The sequence below is a fragment of the Cheilinus undulatus genome, linkage group 8 (genome assembly GCF_018320785.1).
Source record: "Cheilinus undulatus linkage group 8, ASM1832078v1, whole genome shotgun sequence".
NCBI classification, from domain to species: domain Eukaryota; kingdom Metazoa; phylum Chordata; class Actinopteri; order Labriformes; family Labridae; genus Cheilinus; species Cheilinus undulatus.
In genome coordinates, this window is record NC_054872.1 from 4,893,886 (window position 1) to 4,899,885 (window position 6,000).

Genomic DNA, 6,000 nt, shown 5'->3' on the forward strand with positions numbered 1-6,000 from the left:
TGCAAGTTAGAAAATCAAGCTTAGATGCATCATTTTAAAAGTAATACCCCCATTCTGAAAAAGCTGGGACATTGTGTAAAATTTTAATTTAAAACAGAATGCGCAGATTTTCACATAAACCCATATTTATTCACAACAGGACATTAACAACATAGTGGATGTTCAAACTGAGACATTTTACGGTTTATTAAAAAATATTTGCTTGTTTTGAATTTGATTGCAGAAACACATCTCAAAAAAGTGGGGGCAGGGCAACAAAAGGCTGGAAAAGTAAGTGGTATTCATGAAAAACAGCTGGAAGAGCATTTGTCAGTTATATGACTGGGTATGAAATGAGCTTTTAACAGAGGGCAGAGGTTCACCAATCAGTGAACACCCCACTACAGTCTACACAGTTCATAATATTAAAAAAGATTCAGAGGTTCTGGAGAAATCTCTGTGAGCAAGTGAAAAGGTCAAAGGTTAATTTTGGATGCTTGAGATCTTTGGGCCCTTTTGTGTCACGTCATTAAAAACAGGCATGATTCTGTACTGGAAATCACTGCAGGAACTTAACTGAAATCATTGTTGGTCACCACAGTTGGCTGTGCCATCTACAAATTCAAGTTAATATTTTACCCCTTTAAGACAAGTTTATATTGGTCTCAGAGGTCCCCAAAAAATACCTGTGCAGTTTGTTGCTGAAAAAACCCTCTAGTGTTGGATTTTGGCATGTCTAAAACCCCTCTGTTTCAGGCCTGATCAGAATGAGCTGTTTCTGTGTCTGTAGCTGTAAATGTTAATGAGCTGTCTGACTCCGCCCCTGGCCACGCCCCTTTCAGGAAATGGATGTGGCTCTCCTGATCAGCAAAGAGGAAGATCAGGAGAGGAGGGCAGAACTTTCTTCCAAGCAGAGGGGGCCAACCGAAACCTGGGGGCGTGGCTAACTCCCCACATGACATCATGAGGGGAAAACCTGAGAACGGATGGTTTCAGCAGACATTTTCTGAAAGGTGGAGAAAGGGATGGGGGATTTTTCTGATTCTTGGGGCGATTGGGGACAGGCCAGGGGCACATACTTTTGTTAGAAAAGCCTGAAAAAAGGTATTTTGCATAATATGTGACCTTTAAAGCTTAATCATATGTGGACACGATCTCCTCTGGGCCAAAGGTCATTTAAAATGGGCTGAGGCAAACTGTTCTGTGGTCAGATGAATCAGCATTTTAAATTCTTCTCAAAAACTGCTAACGCTGTGTCCACAAAAGAGGAGAGGGACCATCCAGCTTGTTATCCTGGCTCGGTTCTAAAGACTGCATCTCTGATGGTATGGGGTTGAATTGATACAGTGATAATCAACTGGTGACCCAGGGGCCACATCAGGCCCACCACATCCTCCCATCCTGCCCCAGAGCATCACCAAACTCAGAACATATGCAAGGGAAAAGATACGATGTGGATATTCTTTTGTAAAATAAGCTCCTAACAGCTTTTACAACAAGTCCCAAAACAACTAAGATTGAACCAGTTTCATCAGGAATTACTTACTACTTTCAAAAACCCACCTGTCAGCCATTACTAGCAAACATGATGCATGTTAAACATGAATTTAGCAGTCCATCCCCGTCTTTTTCTATGTCAACTTTTGGCTTCAGGAATATTCAGCTATCTCAGTCGCCCCCTTGTGGCTGGCTGTGATAAATAGGACTCAGAGCATAACAATTACATACATTTGAAAGAATATTAGAATATTTTGAAAAATTTATGTTAATGAGACATTTTTAAAATTTCTTTAGTTTTTTTTTTTTTTTTAAAGAGATTGGCCCCCAGTGTGCATGTATAGGAAGAAGCTGGCCCTTGTTCAGATGTAGTTGATGACCCCCTGCATTAGTGCCTTTGGGGGTAGCTTTCACATCTGGAAAGGAACTATCAATGCTGAAAAATAGAGGTTTTAGAGCAACATATGCTCCCATCCAGAAATGTTTCAAACATCTCCAGCATATTATTTGCAATAAGAAGGGGAATTTGTTTGGACTTCTGATGTAACTAGGCTCAGACAAAGTTTCACTCGCCAGTGTGAGAACTCAGGCCATTCGCGACAATCGGACCGCAGTATAAGAACATAAATCTTTAATTTTGATCATGTGTCATGAAAGATTCAATCAGGTAGTGAATGCTGAGGACAGAGGACCAGAGTTCAGTTTGAGCAGAGGCAGGGATTAAACGTATACTCCCCGGAGATGAAAATGTACCATCAGAGGGGGAATCAGAAATATTCTGTCCCTGATATAACTACATAACTGGTAACGAGTGTAATTACCGTGTAGTGACTTTAAAAACACAATCATAAGTCCATCCTTGGCCCGTTCTCTCTTCCATCTGCCTGTCTCTCCCTCTCGCTCTTCCTGCTAGAGCGCCACCTGGAGGCCCGGTGCTTTTTGTCGTTTCTGGTTTTGAAGAGCGTTTTTATTTAGGATCATTTTGAGAGTGGAATCATTTCTGTATTAGAAGCACGTTTGTCGTTCATGAATTTGTTCTTAATTCTTGGACAGCGTTTTGTCAGTTGCATGGCGTTTCCCCTCTTGAAGTTCATTTTGGCTTTTGATTGCGTCTCTAAAGTTGAAGCGTTTCTCTTAGGCCCTGTCCACATGGAGACGAAAATGATATATTGCCGTTTCATTTTGAAAAAGTTTTCTGTAAAGATGGGATCGTTTCAGGAAATATCCGCATAAGGATGGAACCACTGAAAACGACTGAAAATGCTGTAGTGCATATTCCAAGCCTGTATGTGGCGCTGTATTGCTGCCACAGAAGTGCACCAAAAGAGAAGAAGAACATCACAGAAAACTGACACAAACTTTCTTCTAGTTGCCCTTCCTGTTGTTTTCCAGGTTGGATTTAAGAACATATGGTGTGCGCGTTTCGCGGTGGTGGTAAAGGAGCATCAGAATTTGCTGTAAAAGCCATAACAAGCTCAGGAGCTTCTGCAGCACAAACACAGTCATGTAGTCCGCCATTATTGTTTTTGGCCGGACCCACACGGGCACCTTAAGAGAGCTACGCTGTGTGTGACATAATGGTTTCAAGAAAGATGCGGATAGCCATCCACATGGAGACGTAACGGTAGTCGTTTACAGATTTATGCACTCTGGAACCAGTTTTCAAAAAGTATCATTTTGGATAAAAGTGGCAAAAAACAAAAAAAAAAGTGGCGACAAGAATAGGCAATTAAGGGCAAAAAATAAGAAACAAGTGGTATGTAATGGCAAAAGGTAGCTCTCGTAGGTGAAAAGTGGCAAAAAATTATGAAAAAGGGCAAAAAAGTTTCTTTAAGGTTTTCTGAGGAATAATATTTAAGACATCAAAGAGCCACAAATAATCACAAAAGAGCTCCAGATAGGCTCCAGTGGCTCCAGAGCCACATGTTGACTATCACTGATTTAGAGTATCAATAGATAAGGCAAAGGAGCCCCAGGACTGTTAAGCATCTAGAGCCCTTTCTCAGAAAGGAATGGGACAACATTCCTGTCCAAAAACTCCAGCAAATGGTCTCCTCACTTCCCAGATGTTTACAGTTAAAAGAAGAGAAGATGCTTCACAGTGGTACACATGGCTCCGTCCATACTTTTTTGAGACATGTTGCTGCCATCAAATTCAAAATGAGCTAATATTTTTCAAATCATTCCTTTCTGTTTTATTGATGTTATACAGTGTCCCAGCTTTTTTGAAATTGGTGTTGTACATATAGGCCCTTTACAAATACAAATAATGCTTCAGACTAAATAGTTATATTACCCATAATGCCATGTGTATCACAGGTTTAGCATTGTAATGTATGAGTTTGATGATTTGATATCTTTGATATTTTCATAGCCACATTGTTTAGTTTTAAATGAACCTTTTTTGGTCTTTTGTACACTAATATTCTTATGAATGATCATTAAAGCCACTGACAGTAATTGTTCATTTGGGGTACAGTAATTATTTTATTATTTACAGTAAGAAACACAGGATGAATTTTCTGGTGCTGACTGGAACATTCTATAAAAACGAACACCAGGCCCCAGAAAGATGGACCTCCATTGTTCTTTCCTTACACAGATTTTTATTTTACTCCTCTTCGTTGAATTTCAAATCGCCTCCAGGTCAGCAGTGTGCATCTGCAGCTCCTCTCTTACAGCAGCAGCATCTCGCCAAATGAGCTGGCACCACGCTGCCAGCCACTGTGAACTCCACCTGCCTGTCTCCACCTGTGGATGACTGATGTGTTGTTTTATACACTTCTTAGGCTGTCTCTCACTCATACACCCACGGATGTCACTGCCTATGCTGTGCAAGTCAGATCACTGCCTTTCACTTCTCCCCTTTTAATCTCCTCTCCCTCCTTCAGCTATTGCTTCCGATGCGGCGATAGACAACGCGTACGTACACGTGTTTCCATATCATTTACATCACAATTTAGATAGGGCCCGCTGGTTCCTCACAACTATACGTGGCCTTGTTTCTGTGCTAATGCTGGAGCGGAGATTACAACACAGCAGGAGCAGAGAGAGGCCCTGCATTTCTCCCCCAGGAGTTGTTGTCAATTCTTTAGTGCGAATCATAATGAAGGTTAGTGATAGTGTGTGACAGTGTTATCAAAGATCACACTGTTAAGCTTTTCTCTTGAGAGACAGAGATGGAGCAGCTCCAAACACTGTGTCAATCACGGGGGCACAGTGAGCAGGGAGATGGTGGGGGGGGGGTATGATTATCTTTTTACAGCTCTCATCTATATCTCCACTTACCCCATCTGCCCAATCCACCCACTCTCTCTGATGCTTTCTTCTTTAGTCTCTACAAGAGCAACAGAGTCAAAGCTGCAGTCAGAGAAAAATTCAATTACTGCTCTGCCATCATGAAGCAACAACACAGATACCAGAGAGTCACACTTCTGAAAAGCAGGTTATTTCAAACAGTTTGCACATCTCATCTCAACACCTAATGAGGTAAATTTGCCTGCTCCAATGGCAAATATTTCTGGATTATTCACAGTTTGTTTTAGTGCTCACACAAAGGACATGCAGCTTATGTGATGTAACAAAAACTAGCAAATGTTTGCATTGTTGTATTTCTGTAAATGTGTTTTTGGAAAAATCGTATTTTTGAGTGTGAGGATTACCTCTTTAGGTTGTGTCTACACTTGTTTGAATTGTTATGGGGCGACTTTTCTAAGTATTTGTAAATAGATGCTTCTTTATTTGGTATTTGATCCACTGTGTTAATTTGGGGACCAGGGAGGAAATCATTTTTTTCTTAACACCTATCCTCTTGATGGGCAAAATTTGGGGGCTCATCCGGGATATGAATCCAGGATAGCTTGCACCCCCAAGTGACAACCATACACCTGGATGTCATAGACTTTTTGTCACATATTTTTCATCCTGTTCGTGGGACAGTGGACCTACTCTTTTCCCTTGCGGGGCTCCCAAAAGGGGGCCTGAGAGTTTGCACATCCCATCTACATGTGTTTTGTAGATTTTGAGAAGGCTTTCGTCCATGTCCCATGGGGGTTAATATGGGGGTACTACTGGAATACAGGGTCCTAGGACGGCTGTGGCGAGCCATCAGGTCTCTGTTTAACCAAAGTGAGACCTGTGTTTGTATCCTAGGCACAAAGTTGAACATGCTCCGTGCATGTTGGCCCTCGATAGAGCTGCCCCTTGTCTCCGATTCTGTTTGTGATTTTCACGGACAAGATCTCCAGGGGGAGGAGGGTTTTTGGTTGGGTGACCTCAGAATTCCATCTCTGCTTTTTGCAGATGATGTGATTCTGTTGGCTTCTTCAGTCGGGGACCTCCAGCAGGCACTGTGATGGTTTGTGGCTGAGTGCGAAGATGAGGGTCAGTACCTCCAAATCCGAGGCCATGGTTATCTGTCAGAAAACATTGGAGTCCTCCCTCTGGGTGGAGAGAGTGTCTTTGCCACAAGTGAAGGTGTTGAAGTCTTAGGGTCTTGTTAATGAGTGAGAGTAAAAGGGACCG